Source organism: Carettochelys insculpta, chromosome 22, assembly GCF_033958435.1.
Source record: "Carettochelys insculpta isolate YL-2023 chromosome 22, ASM3395843v1, whole genome shotgun sequence".
NCBI lineage: Eukaryota > Metazoa > Chordata > Testudines > Carettochelyidae > Carettochelys > Carettochelys insculpta.
This window is the reverse complement of record NC_134158.1, coordinates 23,343,365-23,355,592: the sequence shown is the minus strand read 5'-3', so window position 1 is coordinate 23,355,592 and position 12,228 is coordinate 23,343,365. Positions and strand designations below refer to the sequence as shown.

Below are 12,228 nucleotides of genomic sequence, written 5' to 3'. Positions count from 1 at the left end.
GAAGTGGGTCTGTCCCACAAAAGCTCACCTCATAAACTATTTTGCTGGTCTTTAAAGTGGTATTTGACTGCTTTTTGTTTTCATGGTGTATAGACTAGCACGGCTTCCTCTCTGTTACTATCCAGGCCCTATGGGCGGCCGTGCGGCGCCCCTCACTCACCTTCCTGGAGCGAACCCTGCGAGAGGGCCCACCCCGCCCCCACTGCAACGCCTCCGGCGCTGGTTTTAGGGCCCCAATTCCACAAGCCCCCCCGGCCTCCCACCCCTCCCCCCGCCGGCTGCGCCCACTGCGGCTGGTCTGTTTCAGAAGGGCACCTCGAGAACAGCTGTACTGCTCCTGCCCCACACTCTCCAACTCCTCACCCTCCCATCCCGCCCCGACGCCAAACGGCGCGGAGCCGGGGCAGCCTGTGTTCCACCCTGACCCCGAGTTCCACCAGGGACATCAGCTGGCAGCTCCTTCACGGAGCTGTGAGCACGGGCACGTGCCTGGTCTGGTTCACCCCCAACCCTGGATCCTGAGGGAAACCCTGGCACGTGCCCACCTCGAGCGCACCAGGCTGCAGCCCCTGTTCCAGCTCCTCCAGAGCCTCTTATGGAGGTTCTGGCTGCCCTTCCCCACACCCCTTTCCCATACACACACTCTGTGCGTGGCCCCAGGAAGTCTATCACACCCGCAGGAGGATGGTGGATGAGGGGCGCACTGCGACTGCAGGGCCTACTTCTGGTCCTCCCTTATCTCACCCATCCGGGCAGAGTTCTCCCGGGCAGCAGCTGCTGCCTCCTGAGCCAGCTTTGAGGAGCAGCGGGTGCTGTCTGGAGTTCGCTGCTGGGTGTCCCCCTCCGGTTCCTGCCTTTACACTGTGACCCTCACCACCCGGCCTTCGGTTTTTCTTATTCGTCCCAAGCAATCAATTGAGTCTGGGTCCAGTAGCCTCTCCCACTAGGCTGGGGGAGGGGTCTTGGCGGATGGGCCTATACCCACCACCGCCACCACCAGCGCTCAAACGGTGCCCCCGACAGCTGGGTGCACCCATAGCATTTAGAACTCTGTTGGGTTTGTTTTCTGATTGTAGCGCTGCAGAAGTCTGAATTATCTGCCAAGTCTGTATTTCAGTAAAAGCACCTGTTGTACAACTTAAAAAACCCTCTAACTAGGGAAACCCAGCCCAGCCAGGCCCTGGGGTGGGTGCACAACCGCCCAGAGATCCTGTCTCGGGCACAGGCTGGCGGGAAGGGCGGGTGGAGGGGGTCGCCTTTGGGACCCTTCCGGTGACGACCCTCAGTGATGGAGATATGAAGCTGGCGGGTGAGCCCAAGCTGGGCTGGGCTGCAAGGATGAGAACTCCCAGTGAGCCAGGCTCAGACCAGCAGGACGAGGTTCAGGAAGGACAACTGGGGAGGAGCAGTCAGCATCACGCACCCCAAACGGGACGGGACAGGGTGTCCGAGCAGGAGCGACGTGAGCCAGACACAGACGTCAGTTGTTCTTCCACTCGGTGCTGCGCTCACAGGGCCTCAGCTGGAGTACCGTGTCCAGCTCTGGGCCCCACCTTGCGTGCCAGACAGGGAGACGTTGGAGAGGGCCCAAAGGAGAGCACCAGAAATGATGGAGGGTCTAGAGAACCAAGCTAGGCTGGGGGCTGACAGCACTGAGGATGTTTAGGCTGGAGAAGAGATAGCTGAGTGGGGACATGACCCGAGCTTTCAGGCACCCACTTGTTAGTTACAAGGAGGAAGGAGAAAAATTGTTCTCCTTGGCCCCTGAGGACAGGACAAGGAGCGATGGGCTCCAAATGCAGCCGGTGGGGTTCAGGCTGGACATCAGGGAACACTTTCTCACACTCAGCACAGGAATAAACTGCCCGGGGAGGTTGTGGGATCTCCAGCAGTGGAGATTTGTAAGAGCAGGTTAGACACTCCCAGCAGGGATGGGCTGGACGCTGCTGGGCCCTGCCAGGAGTGCAGCGGACAGGGCCAGATGGTGCTGGGCCCCACCAGGAGTCCGATGGGGCCCTGATCTCGACCAGGGTCTGTGCGGCGCCCAGTGCAACGGGGCCCTGAGCTCAGCTGGGTCTTGGTGGTACCAGCAACGTTTAAGACCTTCTGGCTATTTCTGCACATTTTACTCCTTGGTGTCCCAGGGCACCTGTTCTTCACTCCCCAGCCAGACAGCATCTGGGGAGCAGGGCTCTTCCCCTGGGTCTCCATGCAAAGGCTCCACGTGCCAGAGCCCCTGAGGACACAGGTCCAGGCGAGAGCACAGTGGGGGCAGGTTGGCCCAGGGGTGATGCTCTGGGGTGCAGCTGGGCAATACAGACTCCCGCCTATGTTCGCAGTCAGCGGGCGAGGGCGGAGCCAGGCACAGGCTGCCGTGGGCCAGAGCAGCTTCGTGCAGGGCCCAGCCGGCAGCCCACATCCACCGTACTGAAGCCTCTCCTGCACCCACAGCTCTGCACTCCAATTCCAGCCGGACTCACCTGGTGCTCGTGCCCGACTGCTGGACCTGGGGATGTGACCACCAGCTCCGAGCGCACCGGCTGGGCCACAGGCTCGCCCTCCCGCTCCCCGCTGCGGCCCACGCTGCTGGCAGGGGCAGCTCGCTCAGCCGCCAGGCTCCAGGCCCCAGGGTGGATGCTGCTGTTCCCGGCTCCCATAAAGCCTGCATGGGGGCCCGGCTCCCAGCAGCTGGGTAGCCCCAGCCCGGCCTGGCCTGGCCAGGAAGCCGCCAGCAGCTTGGGTCCTTCTGCCTCCCTTGGAAGGTCAGGAGAGCAGTGGGGCGCGTGGGCCAATCCGGCCCCGGCCCCACGAGGCTGCATCCTGGGGCTGAGCTGCTCCCTCCCGGAGGGGAACGAGGCGCCTTCAAGGGATGCTGCGGATGCCGGAGTCCGCCTCCGCCTGGCCAGGCAGGGCCGGCAGTCGAGGCGGGATCTGCCGCCCCGCCAGGAGCAGCACCGCAGGGCGCGGCAGGACCCTCTTCCCCCGGGGGGGGGGACTTAACCCTGCATCTGCCGCGGGGCCTGTTCCCGGCCTGCGCCCTCACACACGACCCCGGGCCGGGCCCGGCCGACACACGCGCAGGGGGCACCGCTCCCCGGCCGGGCCCGGGCGCTGCAGGTGTAATTAGCGCCCCGCCCCACACCCGGAGGGCGCAGCCCCCCACAGCAGCTGGGCCCCCCCCCGCCCCACACCCGGAGGGCGCAGCCCCCCACAGCAGCTGGGCCCCCCCGCCCCAGGGCCGGCTCCTTCTCCCCCGGGCACCGGCTCGGCCGCTGGGCAAAGCCGGGCCGGGCGGGGAGCCGAGCTCGCCAAAGCCCCGGCCCCACGGCCCGGCCCGACCCGACCCGGCCCGGCCGGCGCAGGACTCACCCGCCGGCGCAGCAGCATCCAGGGCCCGGAGCGCGCTGCGGAGCGCACAGCCAGGCGGCCCCGCCGTCACCGCGCTCCCGCACCGCCCAATCCCGCGCGGCGGCGCAGCCTCCCCCCGCCCGTCCGGCAGCGCGGCGCTGCCTCCCCGGCCCGGCCCGAGCGGCGGGATCGGGGCCAGCCGCGGGGCGGGGGCGGGGACGAGCGGCGGGATCGGGGCCGGGGTCGTGCCGGGATCACGCGACAGCGAGCGGGGAATAACGCGGCGGGGGGATGGGCTGAAGGTGCCGCCCGCAGGACGCCTGGGTTCTATTCCTGCGAAACCCCCCTCCCCCCTTGTTCTGGGGCTTAAGCTGCGAGCTGCCCCCAGCGGGAGTCTGGAGGCTCCTTGGGGGTCTGGGCGGTGCTCGGCCCAAGGGGGCCCCGATCTCGGCCGGGGTGTGGGCGGTGCCCGGCCCAAGGGGGCCCCGATCTCGGCCGGGGTGTGGGCGGTGCTCGGCCCAAGGGGGCCCCCATATCAGCCGGGGTGTGGGCGGTGCTCGGCCCCAGGGGACCCCGATCTCGGCCAGAGTGTGGGCGGTGCTCCGCCCAGTGGGGGACTTGATCTCAGTTGGGGCCTGAACATTTGGTGCTTTTATTTGCAGTGGTGTCAGGGAGGGCGGTTGCCAAAGACCAGGTCCCTCAGGGAACTCCGCCGCGGGCCAGAGGCTTTCGCCGCCTGTGGCTTTCGAGGGCTGTTCTGACTGGTGTCCTGCGCCCTGGGAGCAGAGCGGTGGCCGGCGGGGGCGAGACGCGCCCTGCTGTGGCTGCGTGACACAGGGCGCCCGGCAGCGGCGTGGTTACGACTGATCCGGTCAGCGCGGAACATGCAGGCGCTGCAGCGTGGGGGACAAAGGTCACCACCACTGGCCAGGGCCCTTGCAGGACTTAGAGACCTGGGGCGGTTCCCATCTCCCCACGACTGTCCCCGGCTCTGTGCAGACTCAGGAAGGCCCCATCGACTATGAACTGTGTTTAGTGAGAGCCAGTGGGGCTCTCCAAGGGAGGGTGGATGGAACTGGGGCCAAGGAAGGACAGGGGCCCCTCGCTTCCCTTCCCCTCTGGACCTGGCAGCCAGTTCTGCTCCCGTGGTGATGAAAGGCCGGGCGCAGAGGAAGGCTGCAGGAACAGAGAGCCGAGCAGGGCGGAAGGGGCCGGTTAGCTCCCTGGAAGTCATCCCTTTAGGCAAACCAGGCAGCAGCCCAGGGCCAGGTGGTAAGATGTCACGGGGTGTGGGGCCGCCAGACCCTGCCCCCACGCAGGCAGACGGACTCTTTCTGGGCAGGAGAATAAGAGCATAAGAATGGCCATACCGGATCAGACCAAAGGTCCATCCAGCCCAGTATCCTGTCTGCCAACAGTGGCCAGTGCCTGGTGCCCCAGAGGAGGTGAACCGAAGACAATGATCAAGCGATTTGTCTCCTGCCATCTGTCTCCAGCCTTTGACTAACGGCTAGGGGCACCGTACTTTACCCTTGGCTAATAGCCATTTATGGACCTAACCTCCAAAACTTTATCAAGCTCTATTTTAAACTCTGTTAGAGTGCTGGCCTTCACAGCTTCCTCCGGCAAGGAGTTCCACAGGTTGACTGTGCGCTGTGTGAAGAAGAATTTTCTTCTATTAGTTTTGAACCTGCTACCCATTATAGGGGGTTTCGGGGTGACAGGGACCCAGCATAGAACAGACTTGTCAGCACAGGAAGCAGAAGCATCAGTGCAATCCAGCTGGGGAAGAGGGGCCCAGAGGGGTCCCTGAGCTGGGCCCTGGCCCCTTCCTCCCTCTGCAGCCAGCCCAGACTGACCACCTCCCAACTGCCCAACTCCAACTCAGACCAGCCAGGCCCCTGAGCCCGCCTTGGCCTGCAGCATGGCAAAGAGTGTCACCTGGTTATCTAGGTTAGAAAGGTCAAAGAGGGCCCTCACCTACGCATGAAAAGTCATCACATGGAAACTCCTATCTCCACTCTGCACGAATGCTGTGCCCAGGGAAACTGAGGCACCACCTGGTGTTACTACAGGACAGCAAGAAACACATGTGACCAAACCAGGAGAATAAAATCCTCACACACCCCACTGCATCACCTCTGTCCCCACTTCCAGACCAAACTGAGCGGGTCACTCAGCCAGTGACTGGGGACGGTCAGGGCCCTCCCTGTGTGACGGCATTGGCTGTGATGTTCCCCTTGGCGCAGACCATCTCCATGTCGTAGTCCTGCAGGAGCAGAGTCCATTGCGGGAACTTGGTGTTGGCCCCTTTCATGTGATGCAGCCAGGTCAGGGGTGAGTGATCGGTGTACACAGTGAAACACCGTCCAAACAGGTACGGCTGCAGCTTCCCCGGAGCCCACACCATGGCCAGACATTCCTTCTCTATGGCTGCGTAGTTCTGCTCCCGGGGCAGCAGCTTCTTGCTCAGGTACACGATGGGGTGTTTCTCCCCTTTGTCATTCACCTGCATTAGCAAAGCGCCCAGCCCCACGTCTGAGGTGTCGGTGAAAACCATGCAGGGCTTGTCAAAGTCTGGGTTTGCCAGCACTGGGGCCCTGGCCAGAGCCTCCTTCAGTGTGCAGAACTCTTAACACTGCTCTGTCCAGACCACCTTGTCTGGTTTCCCCTTCTCACACAGCTCCTTGAGGGGGGCTGCGATGGAGCTAACGTGGGGCGCAAACCTCCGGCAGTACCCCACCATCCCAATGAAGGCCTGGACCTGCTTCTTAGTCTGGGGCACCAGCCAGTCTCTGACAGCCTCCACTTTAGCTGGCTCTGACTTTCAGCAGCCGCTGCCCACCTTGTGACCCAGGTAGGTCACCTCAGCCATCCCCACCTTGCACTTCCCTGCCTTGATAGTCAGCCCAAACCCCTGGAGTTGGTCCAGCACCTGGCTGACCTGGGACACGTGATCCTCCCACATCTGGCTGAAGACACCTTATCGATGTGAGCCAGGGCGAAACCTTCTGTCCCCCTCAGCAGCTGGTGCACCAGGCGCTGGAAGGTGGCCGGCAGCCCCTTGAGGCCAAAAGGCAGGGCCAGGAACGGGTAGAGCCCCACAGGAGTGATGAAAGCCAATCTGAGCTGCGTGTCTGGATTCACTGGTACTTGCCAGTACCCTTTGCAAAAGTTGTGATGGGGTTCAGGGGTCCCCAGGCTCTGCACCCTGTCCCCTGGCAGGAGTGACTCTCACTCAGCAGGCAGAAGAGGGAGTTTATTGGTCAGCAGAGACACAGCACAGCGCAGAGGTATCAGTGCAGCCGGCAGAGACAGTCACTCCCATCCATCTCGGGGAGAGGCCTGTGGGGGGGGTCCCGTCTAGGGACTAGCCCCTTCTTTTCCCCCTCTCCTCAGCACAGGCCAACTGCCTCCCCACCCCCTCCCCCTTCTCACTGCCGCCTCCGATTCCAACCAGCCGGGCTCCTCCCCGACCGTGCTCAGGACAGAGGTGTCACCTGCCACCTCAGGTTGCAGCCCCAGGGGTCATCCCCAGCGGGGGGTGGGGGAGCTGCTCCACCTGTGAGTCACACACATCCCTCACTACCTCACAGAGGTCTCAGGAGGTGAGGCAAGAGGCTACCCCCAGCACCTCAAGGAGGGCATCAGGCCTGGGCATGGGGTGGCCTCGGACACGGGGGTGGCATTGAGCTTGTGATAGTCCACACACAAGCAGATCATCTCGTCCTTTCTGCGGACCAGCACACAGGAGAAGCCCAGGGGCTGGAGCACGGCTGGACCCCCCCAGTGCCAGCATATGCTGGACCCCCTGTTCCAGGCCCTGGGCTGTTTTCCCCGTGGCTCTTACAGGAGGGTGGGCGCCCATCTCTATGCAGTGGACAGCCAGGTTAGTGAACCCAGGCCGGTCAGAGAACAGCCGTTGGTGTGAACACACCTCCCTGATCTCCATCTGCTGCGCAGGGGTCGGCTGGTCAGAGAGGGGAACAGATGCCAGCAAGGAGCCGGCTCCAGTCCCTTTGAGCAGATCCACCAAGAGATCCTCCCGCTTCCCCTCCCAGTGTCTGCACACGGCCAGCACCAAGTTCTCCCCGTCCCAAGACGGTTTCATCAGGTTGACACAATACACCCGGTGGTTGTGAGCCCAGTTCAACAGTTCCATGACGTAGTTTGTCTCATTTATCTGTTTGACGACCTTGACGAGACCATCCCAGGCAGCTTGCAGCTTGTTCCGCCACTTGGGTATGAGAACCATCACCTGGTCTCCAGTGGCGTCGGCGTGGGCCTGGAGGATATGCTGTCCTTCAGCCTGGACCTGGTTCTCACTGGCTCAGCCCATGAGCTCAGCAAGCCTTTCCCAGATGGCTAATACGTACTCCACCACCGGCTCCCCTCTGGTTGAAGCTGTCCCCTCCCACTCATCTCAGAGCAAGTCCAGGGTCCCTGCACTCTCCTCCCATACAGTAGCTCAAACGGGAGAAGCCCGGGGGTTCCTGGGGACCTCCCTGTATGCAAACAGCAGGTGGGTAATTACTTGTCCCAGTCTTGCAAGTGTGTTACACTGGAGATTTATCCAGGTACATCTGAGTGGGGAGTGTGATGTAGAAGGAGATTCCTCTGTGTGTGTGTGTGTGTGTGTGTGTGTGTGGGGCGCTCAGAGGGTGGGGGGCTCCTGCTGAGGGTAACTGAGGAGACCAAGTGACACCTCTGGGCTGCAGACAAAGGGGGAGGTGGAGCCTGAGGGGTTTGAATTGGAACTGGGATTTGGGCAGTGAGTCTGGGCTGGGAGAGAGAGAAACAAAGGAGGGGGCAAGGCCCTGGCTCCAGGGGCCCTCAGGGCCTTCTCTCCCCAACATGGATCGGACTGGCTGTCTCTGCCAGCTGCACTGACTCCTCTGTATGATGCTGTGCCCTGTCGGCTAATAAACCCGCTGTTCTCCTGCTGAGTGAGAGTCACTCCTGCCTGGCCTGGATGGTGTCCCTGGCATCTGTTTGCAAGAGGCTGGAAATGGGCGACAGGGAATCGATCACTTGATTCCCTGTGCTGTTCATTCCCTCTGGGGCACCTGGCACTGTCCACTGTCGGAAGACAGGATGCTGGGCTTGATGGGCCTGTGGTCTGACCCAGTGTGGCCATTCTGATGTTCTTATGTTCTAAATCAGGTCAAATTGTTTAAAATGGGGTTACTTGCAGCCCAGACTGGGTGTCCTCTCTATAAGACACCAGACCACTCACAGCACCTCTGCTGCCTCTCTGGCCAGCAGGAAGTCACACAAGCAAATCCTTCAGACACTCCAGCTTCCCTTGTGCTACAACCCGTCCCACCCCCGACACAGGTGAGAGGTTCTGTAAAACAATCTCAGCAAATCTGAACAGGTTCTCCCAGTCCCAGACCAGCCACCTCCCCAGCTCGATATATACTTATAACTTACCCAGAACAGCACACTGGGCCGACCCTTTTCAATCTACAATCTAAAGGCTTATTAATAAAAAGAAAGAAAGAATAGGGTGAAAATAAAATCGTTAAAGCCATCAGATCACATACACCAATCACAAAGTCCTCAATTCAGGCTGCAGCAGATGGATTCTTTTTGGCCTCTGAGGATAGTACAAGAGGCAATGGGCTTAAACTGCAGCAAGGGAGGCTTAGGTTGGACATTAGGAAAAAGTTCCTAACTGTCAGGGTGGTCAAACAGTGGAATAAATTGCCAAGGGAGGGTGTGGAATCTCCATCGCTGGAGATATTTAAGAACAGGTTAGATAGATGTCTATCAGGGATGGTTTAGAGTACAGTACTTGGTCCTGCCATTGGGGTAGGGGGCTGGACTCAATGGCCTCTCGAGGTCCCTTCCAGTCCTAGCGTTCTATGATTCTGTGATTCTATGACTTGGCTGATGCCTTAAAAGTCTCTGGACTTGTTAGGCTGGGTCAGCAATCCTCAGTTCACAGCAGAGACATTCCTGAGGTGAGGAGCTGGACTGACTGCAGACAAAATGGAGAAGCCTCTGAGTCCCCTTTACACCCTTGTGCATGTGGGGGGAAATTCACTGTTCCCCCTGTCTGGGAGCACTTTCAAAATGGAGAATCACAGGAGCAGGTCACATCTCCACGTCCTCTTTTGGGCACCTCTGGAGTCTCCCAGGCTGTATGTCCACCGCGAGATTCCTGCGGCATGGACAGGAGTTATGTGCCGCTTTACCTGGTGTTCCGCCTCCTGTGATGGGCCCCCAGAAACTACAACTTCCCCTGCAAGGGCAGAGCCAATCTTGTAACTCCACACGTAAAAATGCTACAGACATCGAAGCCCCTAAACAGATCCAGTGAGTCGCCAGCTTTCACTAGACACCTCCATTGGTGTCATGGTGCACACCGAGGAGGGTGGTTACAATAATGGTTCTCATGTTCTTCTTAACATCTAATAACGGCACAAGGTGCAGGTTCATAGATGGTCTTGGCATCTGCTTCAGCGTCCCACCGAACCTCCCCACCAGCCCACGGGACTGAGAGAGGTGGCCTGTGGCCCGGGTGATGCCACACTTCTCCCAGAAGCACTGCAGCAGGGCTGGCATGAAGTTAGACCCCTGCTCAGTAAGGACCTGAAAATGGTCAACAACGCGTCTGCCATGGTGTCTGCCTTGAGAGAGGACCACTGACTGCTTCCAGTAGTGAGGTCTATCACCACCAGGGTGTAATTCTTCCCAGATTGGCTCACCGTACTGAAGGGACCCATTATAGTAGTAGGCATCCTTCAGTCTGCATAGACTATGGATCGCGCCCTCTAAAGTTTCAATTGAGGACTTCATTTACAGCGTCTGTTGTGACTGTAAAGACCCACATGAGAGTGACAGTCCTTGCTGCATCTCTTGCAGATGTGGTGGGTGTCTGGCAAGTCCTTATTGTGCTTTCTGTGCGCTCGCTTCTCCTCTGCTAGCTGTCTGATCTTCAACTCGCCCTTCTGAAGGCCCTTGTGTAACCCCTGCCTCCATCTGCTGCGGTCGTCTGCTAGATATTCCCAGTTGTCCAGCTCAATGTCTATCTCTCTGAGGTCTCTCTTGCAGACATCTTTGTAGTGCAACTGGGGGCGTCCGGGAGGTCTTTTGCCAGAGGCTAGCTCACCATACAGGATGTCTTTTGGAATCTTTCCATCGTTCATCCTGTGGACGTGGCCAAGCCAGCGGAGTCGACACTGCCTGAGGAGGGTGTGCATGGTTGGGATTCCAGCTTGCTCGAGGACGGCAGCGTTGGTCACTCTGTCCTTCCATGATATTCCAAGGATGCGCCTGAGGCAGCGCAAGTGGAAGACGTTCAGCCTCTTTTCCTGGCGGGCATACAGGGTCCGAGTCTCGCTGCCATAAAGGAGGGTGCTGAGGATTCAGGCTCTGTAGACTTGCATTTTGGTGTGAGTGTACAGCTTGTTGTTATTCCACACTCTCTTGCTGAGCCTGGACAGAGTTGTGGCCGCTTTTCTGATCCTCCTATTTAGCTCAGTGTCCAACGACAGGGTGTCAGTGATGGTGGACCCGAGGTAAACGAACTCGTGGACAACCTCTAACATATAGTTGTTAATGCTGATTGATGGGGATTCAGCAACATCCTGACCGAGTACATTCGTCTTCTTTAGGCTGATGGTAAGCCCAAAGTCCTTGCATGCTTTGGAGAACTGATCCAGCAGTTTTTGAAGCTGGTCTTCTGTGCGAGACACTACAGCAGCATCGTCTGCGAACAGCATGTCTCTGATGAGGACTTCCCGCATTATATCCACAGCTATTTCCTGGAAAGGTGAAGGGCAGTGGCCTCAAGGCAGCTTTCCCCTTGTCCCAGGCCTTCCCCGCCCTCTGGCAGGGGTTGTGCGACCGGCAGTAGCATTGCACAATAGAAAAGATTCCCTGCCAGAGAAAGTTCTGTTACAACCTCTGCCTGGAGCACTGGATCCCCTGGTGTCCTGTGAGTCGGGCATGGTGGGCCAGGGACAGCAGCCCACAGTGGTACTTTTGGGGAGCTGACTCAGTTCACGACCAAGGATGGCTGTACATCGCTCAGGTCGGTTGCTGTTTGAGCTGTTTCATGCCCCACAATTAAAGTTTCTGATGTTTTCGAGTGCTGGGACGGTGAACCCACTGGATGGGGCTATCCAGCCAAGAGGAACAGAGGCAAGGCTATTTCAGGGCATCTTTTCCAGCAATGCCCGGGGTGAGCAGAGCAGGTCCTAAAGCAGACTGCTCAGTCACAGGGGCAGCTGCCGAGATGCCCGACCTGCCTCAGTTCTCGAGCAAGACGACTGAGTTGCACACCCACCGTCTGTGTGTCGGCCTGTGACAAGGAACCTCCAGCTCTTCCTGTCGCCACTGGCCCTTTGCCTTGTGCAAACGCAGTTTTCCCAGAACGATACGGGTTTTCTTTGGCGGGGAGCGGGGAGAGGGTGCACAACAGTCACCTCTGTGTCCTTGGCAGAGAGGGAGCTTGAAACCAACGCCGAGGACACCATGACAATTGGAAATCCTCTATCAGCTGCGGCCCTCATCTGCCTTCACAGCCAGTAAAACGCTGCACAAGTGTTTTACTTCCACCGTGCAGTTACCCTCCCTCTGCTTGGCTGCTGAGGACTTAGATCCTTGGCTCCCCAACTCATAGTGGGGAGGGGGTTGTGTGTTTCATAGAATCATAGACTCCTGGGGTAGGAAGGGACCTCAGGTCATGGAGTCCATCTCCTGCCCACAGCAGAACCAGCCCCAACTGACTCATTCCAGCCAGGACCTTGTCAAGCTGGGACTTAAAAACCTCCAGGGCTGGAGATCCCACCACCTCTCTCGGTAACACCTTCAGTGACCCCGAGAGCCGTGGTGCTGGAGTCGTGTTCTCCCTTCAGGTCACCCGTGGCA

The 12,228-nt window shown here is 59.6% G+C and overlaps 1 protein-coding gene across 2 annotated transcripts in view; it reads right to left on the bottom strand.

Moving 5' to 3' along the window:
* SPTBN4 (spectrin beta, non-erythrocytic 4) overlaps window positions 1–3,655 on the bottom strand; it is a 101,115-nt gene extending 97,460 nt beyond the window's left edge. For both annotated transcript variants that reach the window (XM_075016901.1, XM_075016905.1), the window contains exon 1: window positions 3,370–3,655. The gene's annotated coding sequence lies outside the window, so the exon portion shown is untranslated. The remainder of the gene's footprint in view (window positions 1–3,369) is intronic.
* Between the last annotated feature and the right edge of the window lie 8,573 nt (window positions 3,656–12,228).